General features: G+C 43.2%; 1 protein-coding gene across 2 annotated transcripts in view; it reads right to left on the bottom strand.

Moving 5' to 3' along the window:
- ST6GAL2 (ST6 beta-galactoside alpha-2,6-sialyltransferase 2) overlaps positions 1-17,959 on the bottom strand; it is an 86,660-nt gene extending 68,701 nt beyond the window's left edge. Inside the window, exon 1 of one of the 2 annotated variants that reach the window (XM_025354186.1) lies at positions 17,828-17,959. The gene's annotated coding sequence lies outside the window, so the exon portion shown is untranslated. Of the gene's footprint in view, positions 1-16,940; positions 17,449-17,827 lie in introns of those variants that run through there. The other variant, XM_025354187.1, reaches the window with a different exon arrangement.
- Between the last annotated feature and the right edge of the window lie 1,660 nt (positions 17,960-19,619).

Genomic DNA, 19,619 nt, shown 5'->3' with positions numbered 1-19,619 from the left:
CAAACAGGTGCAACCAATGGAGAAAGGGGTGTGGGCCTCTGGCAGCTTCCTTGTGCACAGAGCTTGTCTTCTTCCATTGAGATATTTGGATGAAAACAAAAGTAGGGCCACTCTGTTAATTTTCTGCAGCAAACTGTAACACATCTTGTTTCATCCTTCCATCTTCTCCCCCAGGAACTTCAAAATACCGACCGCCCTTTAAACTCAGGGATAACTGCTCCCATCCTTGGAAGCCCGTGATTTGGCAATGGGGGCGGGAGAGGCTCTAGCTCCCACCCAGTCAGGGAGGGCATGGGCTGACTGTTCACAAAGTGCAGACGCCCCTCCCGCTGCTGCTTTGGCTCTCTGGGCAGAAGCAGGGCCTTCAAAGCTGTCAGTCAGACCTTTGAGAACATGAAAGAACCCTGGGGAGGGAAGAAAGGGTTTGTTTGTTTTTAAGCTCTTCTCATTAAGTTGACTGATAGGGAGGCTCACACACAGCAGTGGGGGGCATCCAAATCTGATGTTGGAGCCCAGACAGCTCCAAGGGGACACCCGTTGGCTGCTCTCCCTCGCACCTGCCCAGGTGGCCGGGCCTCCAACTGTCCTCTCTGCACCTCACCCCTTCCGGACACCAAGCAGGACTGAACAGACGGCCCTGCCCACAAGGCACCTGACCTTTGAGCCAGGGAGACAGCCAATCCTTGATTTAATTGTGGAGACTGTGATGAGGCTAGCCACTGTGCTGTGCCACTTTCCACTTCACCTGGGTGACGGACCAACACAACTAACGAAGGTGACGTGCCTGGGGTCTGTCTGCAAGATGGCCAGTGAGAGGACGGGGGGAAAGCCAGCTCTGTACAGGCAGTCACCTAGGGGGTAGGAGGTGTTACACTCAGTCACTTTTTGCACAGGAATCATCTGATCCCCACAGAATGAGATTTTCCCCACCCTTCATTGGCCAGAGAGAGTGAGTCCTGGAATTGTGCAGAGCCCCCAGCCTGATGCTAGTCCTCTGTTTCCTGGACACCAAGAGACAGCCTTTCTTTCCAAAAATGAATAAAGATGGTTATTTTGATGTATAAACTGAATGTTTAATAGTAAACCACTAACAGGGTGAAAAATGTGAAAACTTCCACTTAGCTCGGATAGTCATGAAATGTAAACAGGTAAACCCAGGCCACTTCTTCTTGTTAGATCCATGTTATTTATTACCAGTTTTCGAGGAAGCCACAAAATTGTGTTTACTTTCACTGCCTGAGAGTACATGCTCTCAAGGAATATAAATCAGTTGAAAAAGCAATCTAACAAATAAACAAGCAAAACACCAAACTCATTACTGAAGGTGTGCCCAGGCCAGGTTCATCTCTTCTCCCAAAAGCTTGAGATCCTTTCAAATCCAGTGCCAATATCCAATAATTACGGGCTTCCTGAAGAATGCAACATTCTTCAGGTTGACAGGTTGGTTTGGGCACAGGATGAGGGCTTCCTAGACATTAACATTCCGGAATACAGTCACAGACCTTTCTAACCACATCCAGTCATCAAAAAACTTCTCCAGGACAACAATATAATTAAAAAGTGCAGAGAAACCAACCGGCAATGTAAACCCTATTAATATGGCATAGCATGGCTCATAAGGAAAATGAAAAGGGCTTGGGGGTGTGCGGGGATCTAAGGTCATTAAGCAAAGTGAAAGAATTTTAACAGATTTTTAAATGTAATACAGTCACGCCTTGCTCATGACAGAGATACATTCTGAGAAATGCATCCTTGGGCAATCCATCGTTGTATGAAATCACAGCATGTACTCACAAAAAATCTAGATGGTACCGCCTATTGCACACCTAGGCCATGTGGTATGGCCTATTGCTTTGCTCCTAGACTGCAAACGTGTACAGCATGTCACTGTACGGCATACTAGGCAATTGTGACACAATGGTATCTCTGTGTCTAAACATACCTAAACATAGGAAAAGTACAGTAAAAATATGGTATAAAAGATTTAAAAATGGTACAGCTGTACAGGACACTTACCATAAATGGAACTTCCATGACTAGAAGTTGCTCTGGGTAAGTCAGTAAGTGGTAAGTGAATGTGAAGGTCTTAGGACATTACTATATGCTACTGTAGACTTTATAAACACTGGACACTTAGGCAAATTGTAAGTTTACATGAAATTTACAAAAAACAATGGTTTTCTTTCTTGAAGAATACATCTTAGCTTAAGATTAGTAACTTAGCTTAGTAACTTTTTAACTCCATAAACTTTTTATTTTTGTGGAACTTTGGACTCTTTTGTAACACTTAGCTTAAAACACAAACCCATTGTACAGCTGTGCAAAATACCTTTTCTTTATATTTATTCCATAAGCATTTTTCTATGCTTAAACTTTTTTATTTTATTTTTCGCTTTTTAAGCTTTTTTGTTAAAAGCTAAGACACAAACCCACAAATTAGCCTAGACCTACACAGCGTCATGGTCATCAGTATCACTGTCTTCCACCTCCCACATCTTGTCCCACTGGAAGGTCTTCAGGGGCAGTAACACGCATGGAGCTGCCATCACCTATGATAGCAACACCTTCTTCTGGAATCCTCCCGAAGGACCTGCCTGAGACCATTTTACAGGTAGCTTTTCTTTTTTATTAATTAGAAGGAGTACACTCTAAAAGAATGATAGTCGTATAGTAAATACACAAACCAGTAACACATTTATTATTGTTATTTTATTATCGTTTATAATCATTATCAAGTATTATGCCCTGTACATAATTGTATGTGATAGACTTTTCTATGACTGGCATATAGTAGGTTTCTTTATACCAGCATCATCACTTACAAATAACACAGTAACGCACTGCAGTACAACCTTACGGCAGCTACAAGTCTCTAAGAGATTGGAATGTGGTAGCTCCATTATAATCTCCGGAGACCTCCGTGTTATATGTGGTCTGTCATTGACTGAATGTTGTATGTGGCACATGACTGTATACTCTCTGAAATAACATCAATGCTGAAGTGCTCTAGGAACCAACTGAGTTTCCTAATAGAAGACCAAGTTTTCTTCTTTGCCTGGTGCATGAGTCCAGGGCCAAACCTGAGTTTGTGCTTACGTTGTGGAAATCAGGAACAGCCCCGGGCAGTGGTGGGGACTGCCAAGCTGACATAGTCAGAATGACAACCACTAACAGTCAGCATCCATGAAGTCACTGAAGTCCATTTCAGTTGCTTATGAAGGTGATTTAAAATGATTTCCACAGATGTGAGGACATCCACACTTAGGTTCTTCTTTCTTCACGTGTATGACAGGTCCCTTGTGTCTAACATAAATGGAGAAGTGACATCATTTATTCAAATGCCCCACACACATCCTTTTGTTATTTATTTATTTATTTATTTATTTATTTATTTATTTTTGAGACAGAGTTTAGCTCTTGTCGCCCAGGATGGAGGGCAGTGCCATGATCTCGGCTCACTGCAACCTCCGCCTCCCGGATTCAAGAGATTCTCCTGCCTCAGCCTCCGGAGTAGCTGGGCTTACAGGTGCCCGCCACCACACCCAGCTGATTTTTTGTATTTTTAGGAGAGACGAGGTTCCTTTTGTTTTAAACTTCATGTGCCTTCATTACATCCTGTGAAGTTCTATTTAACACTGAAGATCACTTAATGTTCCTAACTTCATTTGCTGGTAGTTTTTCAAATTTCGATTCTAGTATAGATTCAGAGTAAGGAAAAGAGTGCTTTTAATTAACTGACATGTGCCAGACATGCCCCTGATTTTAACCTCGCCTTTGGGAAGCTGCAAAATTTCAAAAAACAAAACTAAACAAAACGCTCACTCAGAAGGATGTGAGTCTGGGAAGAAATTCTGAAAATATACAAAGTTTCATATAAACTCTAATGACCCCAAACGCTCACTAACCCTTCATTTATCTCCGTAGATGTCCCCAGCCCTGTGGCCATCTCCTGCAGGGAGCGATGGCAGAATGAAGTCATGGCCATGCATCTGATACACACAGGCAGGGGACAGTGCAGCAGCTTCCCTGGGCTTTAAGCTAAAGGTGTGCGTTAGTTTCCCCATCTGCAATGGCGTTGGGCTGAACCCAAGATTAAGGCCCTGCATTTATAATTCTTCATGGACAACTGATGTTGTACACTCTCCTGGTGTTGAGGTACCTTTTTCAAATTTTAATGGCTATTCATAGACGATTCTTGGGCGGGCAGCATAATAGCAAAACACTGCTGAGCCCATTCGTTCTGGAACGGCCTTATTATCACACCAGGTGCTGAAAATGTATGTAGTTCTAATTGCAGGATTTGTACAACATTTATGAATCCAAGACAAAGTGCTTTTATAAATTCCAAATGGACAGATCCAACCCAAGATATTTACTAATTATTTACTGATTACACATGTCCGTTAGTTCTGAATGCTTTGCTGAAGGAAGAAACAAAGATGCTGAACCTTATTTTTAATCATTTTCAAGAGAAACGTGAATTTCAGGTTTTCTCTGTGAGATTCACAAGTGGCACAAAAATTATGAGGTTGAATGGTTTAGCAGTGATTTCCTAACATTGCTAGTAAATGTGTTTCTCCCAAGTGATTAGTGGCAACTCTGAAGTATAGGACAGTGTATGTGCAGAATGGCCCATCTGGGCCATGGTCTCTTGTCCTTAGAGAATACACTGTTTATAAATGGATCACTAGAATTTGAGGAGCTCTGTTCACGGCGATTCAACTTGAAGAAAGAGGGAAAAAATCCAACCTACTCTCTTTTGTTTTAGAAATCGCATTTAGGGAGTGGACAGCCATCCTTTCTATCTAACAGGACTCTTAGATCCCTCCATTCGACACAGATTCACGAAGAACCTCCAGGGCTCAGTACCACACAACATGCTTGAGAGCTGGGACACAGAGTTCTGGAGGCTGCCTGCAAGGAACTTACAGTTTAGCAGGATGGGAAGGGAGCAAAGTCAATTACAACAGAGTATAGCAAGTGTAGCAACAGAGGGATGACACTGTGGTGCAAGTAGGGACCATTAAATCATGTTAGGTGTGTGTGTGTCAGGGAAGGCTTGCTGGTAAGTTAACGGGAGCCGGTGGAAGTTAGGGGTTGGGAGGCGGTCAAAAGGAGAGGGAAAGAACCAAGTCCGTAACAATCAGGTCAAGGAGAGATCCTGAAGGTAACTGTGGCTAATAGTGAAGCAGGAAAGTGGAGACCATGAGCTTGGACCCAAGCCAGAAGCACATGATGTTCTAAAAATGGCAGACAATGTCTCGTATGTAATGGAGGATGACTGGGGAATCTAAGGAGGAGAGGATGCACACAATCGAGCTTAAGGTTTGGAAGGAGGACTCTTGGCCAAAGCGGCAAAGGGATGGGTGTGCAGGAGGGACGAGAGTGGATGGAGACATCTGTAAAACGAATTCTAATATAAAATGCTCCGTTAGCTATGAGCAGTGCATGGCTTCCACTCAATTTTTTCCTTAAAGAGTGCGATAAACACTGGATGCTGAAGCCCAAGAAACACTTCACCCTCTAAAACTGTAAATGTCACTGTTTCCATAAGGGCAGAAACTGTGGACAAGCACGTGAAGCATAATCACATAGTTTCAAGCCTCTTAAATAGCACATGCCCAAGGGCACGTTGTAGACAAGCCAGCATTTGCAGCAGCAGGTAGCAGAGGCAGTTCCTCTTCAGGAAACAGACACCAAATCATCAGAACCTTAACGCTGTGTCAGCTGTGGCTGCCAAATATGCAGCTCCACACCAAACGGTACCATTTGCATCTGGCTGTGAATTTAAGCCAACTTCTTAGGCTTTAAGAAAATTCTGAATTTATACAATATAATACAAGTGCATCTGACCTTCATTAGGCAGTCTGCCTGTTCTCCTTTTATACTTTTGAAATCACATTTATATTTCTTATTCTCTTCCGTTCTACTCCATTTTAAGATATCATTTTACTTTTTTTCTTTTCTTTTTTAAATGGGGTCCCACTCTGTCGGTCATCCAGCCTGGAGTGCAGGATGCAATCTCAGCTCACTGCAACCTCCGCCTCCCAGGGTCAAGCCATTCCCTCAACCTCAGCCTCCAGGGTAGCTGGGACCACAGGCAAGCACCACCACTCTTGGCTAATTTTTTGTATTTTTGGTAGAGACAGGGTTTCGCTATGTTGCCCAGGCTGATGTTGAACTCCTGAGCTCAGGCAGTCCAATCATCCTCCCAAAGTGCTGGGATTACAGGCGTGAGCCACTGCGCCCAGCCCATTCTACTTTTTCTTTATATTCCTTTGAACGTTAGTTTTTGGTATCATGGACACATCTCTCAAAACTGGCCGGCACACTCCAAGTACGGACCAGCAACTGATGGCGTATGGGACAGGCCTGGACTGGGTTTCTATATTTACATTTATTATTTCCAAATTGCAATGCAGAATTTCTCTATAAGAACAAAAACTACCAGGAATCTATATGACTTTAATCTTCCATGTCCTGATGAACTTTTCCTGATGAGCTAGTTCTTTAAAACATCTCCGAAGAGAATCTAATTATATTATGTATAAAAGCTTCTAGAACTGTCCATATAATAAGCTTCCATATTATAACGGGAATAGATATATATCATCTGGAAACAACAGAGGTTCCTTGGGCTAAGAGTCTTATATCAATGTCCACTTGCAATATTAAATTTTTCCAAATTCACAATTCAGAGGCTACAAGTTCAATGCCAAATAAAATTGAATTCAGTTAGTAAATTTCTTTTTTTTAAAATAGACGAGGTCTCGTTCTGTTCCCAGGCTGAAGTGCACTGGAGCGATCATAGCTCACTGCAGTCTCGAACTCCTCTAGGCTCAAGAGATCCTCCTGCCTCAACCTCCTGAGCAGCTGAGATTAAAAGTGCAAGTCACCATGCCTGGACACAAATTGCATTTTTAAAGTGTGTTTTTTCCATATAAATGTTATATGTCCAGCATTATTTTTAATAAACTGGAATATATTAAAATACATCTTTAAGATTTAGAGTAAAATGTACTGACTTGTACTATATTTTAAAATTTAATTTTGGTCTTCTGGTTATAGTCAACTGAAGGAAGATCTACAGCACTAAACAAATGGCAAAACTAAGATCTTACATTACAACAATCCTGGGGTTGTTAATAACAAAATGAACTTCAGACAGCATGAAAGTTTCAATGATGAACGAATACTGAACTTTCGTATTTTAATGGCACAACCAATACTTCACTCCTGGTTAAATTTTACTTTAACTTTAAAAACATAAATTGTTTAAAAGTTATTTTGTTTAAACTTTAAGTATAAGCTGGTGAGCAGGTGACACAAAACTAATCTACTCTGATATAAATCAGAATAGTGAGTACCCATTGGGGGACAGTGACCAGAAGAGGGCACCAGGAGGCTTCCGGGGTGCTGGTAAGAATTGCTTCTTGATATGCTGGTTATATAGGTATATTTAGTTTATGACAGTTCATCAAACCGTACACATGCTCTATGCAAGTTACCACTGGCAAAAGATTTAATAATTATTTTTTTGCAAGTAACAATTTTCTGGTTAAGGCATATGGCTGAAGAAAACACGACAGGTAGAGTAACTGCATAAAAGCCAGAGTAAATCTGCACCTTGGAGGCAGCAGGCACCATAACTTCCTCCCTCCGCTTGTGGACAGAAGAGGCACGTTGGTGAGAAAGACATGCTTTGAGAGGAAGAAAATGAGGAAGAGAAATGTTCAGGACTCCAAAGAGTCTATTTAGAGACAAAAAAGGTGGTAGGTGGGGGAAAGTAAAGCTGACATGTTTCTTTGTACCCTTTTCTCCTCCCAAATCCCATTTGACATCATGCAGAAATGTTCCTTTGACATTTCTGGTTTGAAGACTATGAGGGGAATGCATCCCATGGGCCAGTGGTTACTGACTACAATACCACCTTTAGAAAGTTTAGGAAATCCTCTTATGGCCTCTGTGATTTTCAAGCTGGGGATATAGCCAAGTTGGCTTCTTGTAGGCCTTCGATCCCACAAGGTGGTTTGGGGGCAATATTCCACCTCGATCTTTTGTACTTGAAGTTGATGAAATCTGACAGGTGAGATTACATGGAGCTGACAATGTCACATGAAAGTAAATCTGGATTAAAATATTACATATATATGTACACACACACGATAGAAGGCCTGCGAGCTCCACACCTTCGTTGTGTGCAAATTCGTCACTCACCCAAGCGTCTGAACGCATCAGCACCTGTGAGCTTCCTTTGGTAAAATTTAGTGTCTACCTCCCATTCTACCATCACAAACAATGGGGCCTGTGAGTTAGTCTCTATTTCTCCCCCACCTTAGAGACTGTCAGTACCAAATGAAGAAAATTTTATTTTGAAATACACAGTTGAACATGCCAAGAGGCTTAACCACATCTTTATAAAAATATTTGGTTGGCACCTACACAAGATAAACAAGAGTGCTCAAATACCTTACTGCATTCATTAATCCTTATTTTCTATCCACCATATATATATAAAACAAACAAACAAAAACAGGCATGAGCACCTTCCTATATCCTGTCCCCTACAACCTCTCCTCACACACAGACTTGAATGTTACTGAAGGAGAAACAAACCAATCAATGTGGGTATGCCTTTCGGTTCAGTGAGGAACAGCTCTAAGGAACAGCCTTGTGACCAAGGTCTTACTGTCTGGGTTCAGGAGGGACCTGAAGGGCTGCACCCTGGTGCCTGGCTGGAGGTTGTGTCCACCACCCTGAAAATTCAGTGGCTATTGCTTAGGTGCTGAATGCACACAGTAATTCCCAAACCAAATCTGTATGCCAGTCACAGTTAACCCTCTGCATCCGCAGGTTCCACATCCACAGATGCCATCCACCACAACTCAAAAATATTTGGAAAAAGAAATAAATAAATAACAATACAACAATAAAATGAATACCAATAAAAATACAGTATAGGCTGGCATAGTGGCTCCTGCCTGTAGTCCCAGCACTTTGGGGGTTGGGGTGGGAGGATCGTTACAGACCAGAAGTTCAAGACCAGGCTGGGCAACAGAGTGCGACCCTGTCTCTCCAAAAAATTTTTAAAAGTAACCAGGTGTGGCGGTGCACACCTGTAATCCCAGTTACTCAGGAGGCTGAGCGGGGAGGATTGTCTGAGCCCAAGAAGTTGAGGCTGAGGTGAGCCATGATCACACCACTGTTCTCCAGCCTAGGCAACAGAGTGAAATCCTGATTATAAAAGATAAAAACCAGGCTGAGCGTGGTGGCATATGCCAGTAATCCCAGCATTTTTGGGAGAGCAAGGTAGGAGGATCACTTGAGTCCAGGAGTTCAAGACCAGCCTGGAGAGAACAGTAAGACTCCTGTCCCTCAAAGAAAAATAAAACAAAAAACAGCATAACTGTTTAGATAGAATTTACATTGTATTAGGTACTATAAGTAACCTAGAAACAATTGATTTAAAATATACAGGAGAATCTGCCTAGGTTATGCAAAGATACTATGCCATTTTATATCAGGGACTTGAGCATCCATGGATTAGGGTATCCATGGAGAATACTGGAACCAATCCCCTAAGGATACCGAGGGAAGACTATATTTCTACATTATGAAATCACCTCTCATTTTCAACACAGTGTGGTAAGAAGATTGACCTAACTCGGGCAATTGAAAGATAGGGATCGACACGGAGTAACATGGGTTTGTTTAGTTTTACCTGTTAAACATGCACATTAAGCCCTTGATTATACTCATGGGCTTCCAAATTATAATTGGGATAGATATGCACCATCTAGAAACAACCGAGGTTCCTTAGGCCAGGAGTCCTTCCATTACCCCTTAAGAGGCACTTGTGTTATACAGTCTAAAGCTTTTCTTTCATCCACTTCTGGTTCTACAACTAATACTGTGTTTAACAGTCCTCAGACAATATTGGAAAAAAAGCCAAACAAAAAAAATTAACCCTGCTTTTTCTGTGTATGTATCCAGTGGTGATATGTGGGGTATTATTAGGATATGATGATAATACAGCATGACGTGTTTTAATTCTGTGAGGCAACGTGTAGAGTGAAGCAAGTAACAAATGTTTAGATTTAACTTATGGAAGCAATCACATTATTTTAAAGCCATATCTTTCAGACACTTTCTTACTGCTATCAAGTCAACTCTGGAAACTCTCCCACCTCAAAGAGTTAATGAAATAACCTATTAATGGCACCCCATGAATGTTATTCCAACATATCAAGTATTGAGTCAGGCCAATTACTTAATTAGTTCAACTCTCCCAGCTACTAATTTTGAACATCAGGCAGAAGAATGTTTTTTAACGACACTGTCACTCAGAGGGGGTAAGCTGCCCTTTAAACAACAGAAATTATAGACCAATTATATGCATATCTATTATAGACCAATTATATATATATCTAATGTATATGATAGAAATTATACATTGTAGCTCAATTATATACATTACAGACCAATTATATACTATTATATAGACCAATCATATACCATTATATAGAGAGACCAACTATATACTATTATACATACAGACCAATTATATAGACCAGTTATATACTACATATAGATAGTCTATATATAAATAATCTATATATAAACTATAATTAATATACACTATATTATACATATAGACCTACATATATACATATAGACCAATTATATACTATTATACATATAGACCAATTACATAGACCAATTATATACTATTATATATACATATAGACCAATTATATACTATTATATATAGATCAACTATATACTATTATATATACATATAGACCAATTATATACTATTATATACACATATAGACCAATAATATACTATTATATATACATATAGACCAATAATATACTATTATAGACCAATTATATCCATATCTAATGTATATAATAGAAATTATAGACCAATTATATACATAGCTCTACATATATTGGCATACTTTTAAAAGAAAACCATATTACACTTGTCTATTTCCCATTTATTCATAAATTATTTAAAATTTACCTTAGAAATTAGAGCATATAGTTTTCTTTTAAAATTACTCTTAGGCTTACGGTCTTAATTATTTTGCCTATGTCTATAGTGATTAAAAGGCACTATAATTCAGGGCAATTCCAAATAGTTGCCTGGTCTCCAGAAAAAAGATTGAATCACCTATAGTATTCGGTGAACTTCTGGCTGACCTAAAATATCTCAAGTGGTTCAGTCTCTGTCATCACAGAGACCAGCTAACCAATATGTAGGATTCCAGTCATCAGCCTGGGCCAGATTCCCGGAAGGACCTGCCTGAGAAGCCAATGTCAAAAGTTAGTCTCAACAGTCAAATGCATTCTGCATATCACCAAAGGGACCAAGGGAGTAGAGGTTCTTGCATGTTGAGCATGATGTCTGCTGTCATCATAAAGAACATTTACACAAACATGCACACTCACATATATTTACATACATAAGTAAAAGTATGTTTTCCATATGTATCCTGTTTATAACAAACTAAGAGAAAGTTTAAACCTTAAACATTTTGGTTGGCTTCTCACAAGCCACATATAATTTGGAACATAAAATTTTCTCAGAGATAAGCCATATAGGAAAGAGAATATTCTTCCTTCAGTTGGAAGGGCTAGGCTCTTGTCCTGATTTTGTTAGGCAACAGCCATGAATCTCAACAATTAATGCTCAAGTATCTTAATTCAAGTTCCCACTCCTGATTGCTGATGTAACAACACATAATGCAAGAATTTATTCTTCTGGTACCTACTTGCAAGTGAGTGTGTCTGTGTGTGTATGTGTGCACATATGTTCTTTTTAAAGACAATCCTTTTTTTCATATGAACATTTCTTTTATTTATTTCTTTATTTTCTGAGATAGGGTCTCACTCTGTCACCCAGGCTGGAGTGCAGTGGAGTGATCCTGGCTCACTGCAGCCTCAAACTCCCGGGCTCAGGTGATTCTCCCAACTCAGCCTCCTGAGTAGCTGGGACTACAGGTGCACGACCCCACACGCAGCTAGTTTTTTCTTAATTTTATGTAGATATGGGGGTCTTGCTATGTTGCCCAGGCTAGTGTTAAACTTCTGGGCTCAAGCAATCGCCTGCAGCAGCCTCCCAAAGTGCTGGGATTATAGGCACCGCACAGGGCCCATACAGAGATTTCCAATGGGGTACACTTGCCCTAATTTTAAAATATGATTTACATAGCAAGATCCCTCTTCTAACAATAAAAACAAATCCATTCATTTAATTCTACATGTACAGTTCCATTTTGTAACTATATTAACTGTACTTTTTTCTACCCATTTGAGGTCAGTGGCACAATTATGGGTTTTTAACACATAGCGATATACTTACATTTCAGAAAGGTCATCATTACACTTTCAAAGAAGCTACTTTTACATTTTACTTCTGAATAATGAAAGCTATTGGATTATCTAAGAGACCAACCCTTTACTATATTTAATTTAAAGAGAAGTCATTTTAGAAACAACAATTACCAACATGCAAGAACCTCTACTTGAAACATTTGTATAATTTGAACATGAAAAACCAATTGTTTTAAATTTAATAAAGCATTTTTCTCTTGGGCTCAAACAGTAGAAGCAGCCCAGAGTAGAATTTACTGTGTGAATTATAAACTTCTGAAAACAAGGGCTTATAATCAAGACATTGTAGAATTTTTCTTTACAGTGTATTCTCTAATGCTTTAGCCAATGTATTTCTAAATGCACCAGGAGACTACTTTTTGAGCTTGCTCTCCTTACCAACCCAGTAACTCAAAGCAGATGGATCATTTTCTTGAATCTTAGCCTCAATTTTTTCTTGGAAATTTCACTTGATATGACATGCTTCATATCAGCCCAAATCTCATTCTGATATTGACTGCCTGGATATTCCACATTTCATAGTCCATTTTTAAGTTGCAGCTTAAACCTTTTTCTGCTTCCAGGTTCTGATGAACACATGCTTTCTGTATACATGGGTTCCCTGACATCCTCTTCCATTGTATACAATTTTTCCCATCCAGCAGGCTCAGCCTGGTTTGAGGACATGAAACTTCGAGTCATAGTTGGTCTCTGGCCCCACACAATGGCAGGAGTTGTCATTCTTGTTTTCCTCTGTTGAGTGGATCTCAGTCTAACAGCATGGGTTTTGGACACTGAGACACAGGTTCAAATCCCAGCTCTGCCAAGGCACTTGACCTTTCTGAGGTTCAGTCTTCTTGTCTGTAAAATGGGCGTAATGATACCTCCCAGGATTGTGGCTAAAGTGCACTTTGATAATCCGTGCAAAGCAAATGGCAGGATGTGGTACCTCACAAGTGCAAATTAGTTACTACTATTATTCTTTGAATTACTCCTATCTCCTGGGGCTGCAGAGGAATTAGCTTTTAAGTATGCCAAAACTTACAATGCTCAATTTTGTGGAATCTCACACCAGAAGACGTGTTGGAAAGGATTTCATGTCAGCCTTCCGTTTCCGGCCCTGGAAACTGAGCTCTGATAAGGCTGTCTTTCTCCAGTGCTGGTCACTGCAGGAGCACCGGCCAATAGCTTTCCTTAGCTCTCTAAGAAAGTCCAGTGCAAAACTACAAAACTAGGCTTCACATGCTTCTAGCTTTGTGAAGCCACCGCCTGCCTTCAATTTGGACTTCTTCCCTAGACAAAACCACAGAGGGCAGTAGAAGCCAGCAGGGCACACAACAGTTCTGTCCAGATAGAAGTCCCCCATAGTGGGCAGCATGCCTCTGATATCATTTCCATGCACAGAACAATTCCCCCAACCAACCAGTAGGCACTGGGTACTGTGGGATAATCAGGAACCTGCAAGTGAAGATAATAGTCCCACAACTGCAGGGACCCTGCTTTTACCAGGGCTAGGACCAATGCTGGGGCTGGACCAGATCACCAACTCCTGCAAAGCCTTAGGACTGCCCAGGTCATACTTCATCCCCTTTAAATGTATTTCACCTGCGGACTAGGTAGATTCCAAGTATTCTGAATTGCAACCGTTCCCCTATCAATCCCATGGGAGGGGTGGGAGGTGGCTGGGACCAAGTAAGGGAAAACTTCAAATTTTGGAAGGGGCATAATAAATCCGTGTTTCTCTAACACTGATATCTTTGCACTGTGTACTTGATAACATTTAGAAACAAATGTCTCAAAAGTTGGAAGGAGAGCTTTCGGGAAAATGGTAGCCATATTAAACTGAAAATGTAGTAATTGACTAACGGTGGCTGGTCATCCACAACCCATTCAGTGTTTGGCACTGGCATCAACAACTGGTGTAAGAACATTGAAAATTTCGGTGCAAATACACACCTGTGTTTCCCTTCCACTTTCCAAAATTAGTATATAATTATATGCAATTATTACTTTTATAGTCATTTGGGAATTTCATCCCATTTTTTTAAAGGGATGGGCTTTCAGGTTTCAATGCTTAGAAAATCAAACCTTAACATACACCTGCCATGAGGGTACTATCTAATTCCCTTAGATATTTACGCATGTTGAATTAAGTACTTAATTTAATTTAAGCAATTAAATTTTAAGATCTTATTACAGAAAATCCAGGAGAAGAAAAAACTCAATCGATCAGGAATAACACAATATTCTTAAAGAACAAATGCATTAACAAAGACTGTCCTTATTATCACGCATAAGATATTTTTATTCAAAGTCTCACCAATGAGGTAGCAAATCTGCAAATTAATTAAGAGCTTCCCAGAGGACAAATATCTCCAAGTTTTTGGAAAGGAACCTATCATTTATTTACCTAAGCAGGAGGGGCAGAAGCCTAGAAATGAGTTTGTCATTTCAGAAAAGATTTAAGCACTTGAGAAATGCTTGGATAAATTCTAAACCTGGAGGGTGAAATTTCAATCAGTATCAGTATAAGCAATAGAACAGAGCCTCACACACTTAAGTCATCTCAGAAAGAGGAGAAGCTCGGGGTTGGGGGATGGAACCTCCAGAAATAAGCACGTACAGGAATTTTTTCAGCAGTCCTTCCACTGTTTAACCAATCTTTGCTGGCTGGATTGGCCACAACATTGTAGACTCAACTTATGTCTTCACCCCACAGAGTAAACCTTTTCCCTCTTAATTATCCTCATCAGAAACTCAACACAGATAATTGCCCTCTGCTGCATAATAAATCATTCACATATTTTCAAATGTTAAATTGTTTCAACCTTGAATCCTCTAGTCTAAATATCCTCAATTTTGTATCCTTGCTTCCTAGATCGTGTGCACCACATAGCAAACTCAGCAAATGTTGGGCCTTGCTCTGACCTCTTTCCAAGAGTATCCATCCAAAACCTCTCTGAACTGTGGGGCTCAGTACTCCATATAAAGCGGTGACTCCTATCACAATCTCTACAAGAGATTTAACTCAAAACTCCAGAAGCTTTCACAGCATCAAGCAAAAAGGTAAGATGCTATAATTTATACCTATTGAAGTAACAATCGGAGAGAATTCCAAAAAGTCTGAGTACCTTTTTAACTTTGCAGTAAAATTCAAGGCACTTCACCTATTATTTTAAGGTTTCATCAGTTTTGAGCACAATATCCATTTACCTTTGCCAACAGTTTCTTTTAATGCGTTAGTATAAAATTCCTCATGTGCTATAAAAATTTTGGTTGTCAGTTCCAGAAAAATAATGGGGGAAGAGGAGTAGGTAAAAACTGGTTCAAGGCCACTCATCATTTTTCCTTTTAAAAGAGGTTTTAACCCTAAATTTTCAGAGTTTTCAGAAGTTTAACCCTAAATTTGCAGCAACAGGATGATATATATATATGTGTGTGTGTGTATATCATCCTATGTGTATGTATATACATATACATCATATACATATATAGCACTTCCCTTTACTGGAATTCTTCCTTAGTCATAAATTATATTTCAAGTTGGCAAAAAATGTTGATCAGAATTTCAAAAAATTGAAGCATCAAAGTAACCAGCATGCGGTTTTTCAAGTGTGCAGAAAGTTCCCTAAATACAAAATGTGCTGCCGGTCCACCAAAGATCCCCTCACCCAAGCAGGCAGTCCGCGGCGAGGAGGGCCAGCATGTCCCTTTATGGTCAGAAGGGCAGTGGTGCAAAAGACAATGATTTCAACCAAATATGGTTTGCCTCTCGCCAAATTTTTCGCATGTCCAATAACAATAAGTTCACAAAAATCCAGCCAAGCATTACTTTCCCCCCAAAAGTGCTTCTCAGATTACAAAACAGCTTTGAAAGTTCAGCCTGACAAAACAAATATGGTACTAGGAGGAGAGACCTGGAAGGCAATCACAAAAAGTCTCATTTAAATTCCTGGAAAGCACAGCTTCTCCAAACACAGCTATTCAGCTCTTTGGAAGGCAGCACTTGCGAGAGCCATGAGTTCCGTCCCCCAACACAGAACCGGCAAATCCGAATGAGATGGACGTCACACTCCCTACTCCAAAGAATGCATCAAATATCCACTCTGTACACCGCGGAAAGTAAACCCAAAAGCGGAGTTTGCCGCCTGCCAACTACATAAGAATTAACACTCGGGTATTTAGGATTCTAAAGATCCCTACTACCCCTAACATTATAGCTACAGAGAACCAGAAATCAACAGAACACACTGTAACCTTTAAGAAGTGCAGTTTTGTGCTGAAGAAAGACAAAAATCTTCACTCCCTTCCAGAGCCAAAAATAAAAGATCACCGTTACTGAGCCACAGGGGCACAATTGGATCCGCCCTTCCCCAAAGTGCAAGGCGTCCTCCTGTTCGCTTCTCCAGAATTTCCTGCTTCTCCCCAAACCACCTTCAATATTCCCCACACACGGGTCTGGCCCCTAAACGGGGAGTGTAACTCCGCGCAGAGCAGCGCGCAGGCTGCAGAGCCACCGAGGAAGGTGTCGCCCACCCTCAGCCAGTGCCCTCTCTTACCAGCCTTCTGCCTAAACCGCGCCTCGAAGCGCACGACACCGTGGTGCTCGGCGCTCCCCCTGGCCGCGCGGCACTGGAGTCCGAGGCGTGCGTGTCACATTTTATTCCCCAGCAGCCGCTCGGGTGCGCGCGCCACGCGCTCCCACACTCACACTGACGCCCGCTAGAGCTGGGACCCCAGCCGGGGGCTCCCGACTCACGCCGCCGAACTTGGGGGCTGCAAAAGGCTAGTGTGCGGCTGGAGTCGTCCTCGAGTCCTCCTCCTCCCACTCCGGGGTCTTCCAGCTGCCCCGCGCTCCGGTCCCGGGCGGCCTGCGGGATCACCTCTCCGGAGCCACCGCTGCTCCACGCCGGCGGCAGCTGCAAGCGCGGGCGGCTGGGCACAGCGGGTGGCTCGGCCTCAAAGCCGGCGGGGGGCTGCGCTCAGCCCCGCGCCGCACGCCTCATTGTTTCGGGCAACGCGGCGGCGGCTCCCGCGGCTAGAGGAACCGCGGCCCCGAGCCCGGGGGAGAGGCGGCGGCTCCCGGCCCCCGCACCGAGGCTGCGCCGCGCCCCGCCCCCGAGCTCCGCTCGCCCCCTCCGCTCGCCCCAGAGCCCCCTCCCTCTTCGCCATCCCTTTCATCCTCCCAGCTCCAGGCTCACCTAGCGGGCGGGAGCCGCGCACTGGGAAGTTGGGCTGCCCCCTCCCCGCGCCCCCGGCCCGGCAGCTCGGCCCGCCGGCGAGCGCAGGCGGGGCGCTCCCTGGCTGCGCGCGGATCCCTGCTTCTCGCGGAGAGTGATTGCAGACTTGGGCTGCGTGGAGCGGTGCGGGGCAGCACGGCTGCCTAAAAAGGCGTGTTTCTCCCCGGCCGCCGCCTCCATCCAGCCCTAGTTCTTCCGAGGGTTACCTGCACAGTACCCGCCTGGCACCGCGCCTGGACACCCCCGGGGCACTCGGGTCCCGGGCGGCGGCAGGGATGCAGGAATGCGCACAGGCTGTGGGCGGCAGGGAGGGAGTCCGGGCGCCTGCCCCGGCGGAAGTGAGTCTTTATGTACCCTCTCCAACACCTCCCTCCGCCAGCGCCGAAGGCCGGGCTACCTGCGCGCCTGGCAGCGCCTGGCAGCCGGCTGGGTGGGGCGCAGGGAAGCGCAGCATCCTCCCCAGCTCACTCGCTCCCTTTGTTCCTCTCTCTCAGCCAGGCTCCGAGCTGCTGCCTGGCCCTCGCTCCCGGAGCTTCTCTAAGGATCTGGGATGGACTTGGGAGCCGGCCACCTTCCATTTGGAAAGGGTCCCTCGCCAAGTCCTGTAACGGTGCTCCCTGGAGACCCCCACCTGCCCGCCCTTCCCCACTGCCAGTCCCCAGCCCCAAGAGGGACGGAAAGTTCTTGGGGTAGCGGCCTGCAGGACACGTGGTGAAGCGGCCTCGGGAGCCAGTGGGCGGCTGCGGGCCGGGCAGCTGGAGCCTGCGGGCGGGGCCGCGGGGAGGTGCAGATCGAGTGTCCGTCTGGTCGCGTGCGGAATGTCCACTTGTCACTGCGGCCCTTGCGTTTTCTAGAGGCCGCTGCAGCTGGTCCTAGGACCCCGAACCGCGCCGCCCTTTGTTTGCTGGTAAATACTCTCCTCTGAACTTCAACGTGGCTCTCCGCGCGCGCTCCTGGCATTGGGTGCCCCACCCCGCTGGTTCTCTCGCGGACCCAAAAAGCTGCTCAGGTGTAGGGGAGTGCCAGGCAGATGGGTAATATTGCTAAGGTTGGGCCCATTTCAGGGGGACTGGTTAGTCACCCCTCACCCCACCCCACACCCTCAATCGCTACAAGGAGGCACATTTTGGAGACAGAGATCTTCCATTAAATGTATTATTTAAAAATCCACAATTAAGTTAATTTAAGTAGTTTACGCTTTTTTGGGGGGTGGGGAAGCAATTAACTGGCTACCCAATTCGTTCAGCATTCATTAGTGCCTACCTTGAGCCTGGAACTCTGAGTTAGACAGTGGGCGCCCAAAACTCCCTCAAAGAGTTTACAGGAATGTAAAACAACACGGGAATTAAACTAAAATCGAGTGGGCATAATGCACTGTGTTCAAACAAAAGTGTGGGCTGAAAACGCTTACTCAGTATTTCCCCAATTGTATTAATTATGTATGACACATGGAATTCTGCGGAAATGCCTGAATGAACAATGTGTTACATAGATTTCTTAAAAAAGAAAAATTATATTTTATAAATGTGAAATACAGTGTGGTTAAAAGTGACAAAAACAAAACAAAACAAAAACAAAAAAACAACCTGATAGAGACCCATGGCTGGTGGGGATAGAGAAAGGAAATACTGCAGACTCACTCTCTTAATAGCAGAGGGGCACAGAGGGCAAAGTCTGTGGGCTTCTGTTTCTCTTCTGTATAATGGGTATAATAGTACCTACCTTAAGCCCGACGCAGTGGCTCACTCCTGTAATCCCAGTACTTTGGGAGGCGGAGGCGGACAGGATCACCTGTCTCTACTAAAAATACAAAAATGAGCCGGGCTTGGTGGTATGAGCCTGTAGTCCCAGCTACTCGAGACTGAGACAGAAGAATCGCTTGAACCCAGAGGCGGAGGTTGCAGTGAGCCGAGCTGGCGCCACTGCACTCCAGTCTGGGCGACAGAGAGAAACTCCGTCTCAAAAAAAAAAAAAAAAAAAAAAAAAAAAAAAAAAAAA

This window comes from Theropithecus gelada, chromosome 13, assembly GCF_003255815.1.
Source record: "Theropithecus gelada isolate Dixy chromosome 13, Tgel_1.0, whole genome shotgun sequence".
Taxonomy (NCBI): Eukaryota; Metazoa; Chordata; class Mammalia; order Primates; family Cercopithecidae; genus Theropithecus; species Theropithecus gelada.
This window is presented reverse-complemented; position numbering and strand designations above follow the sequence as displayed.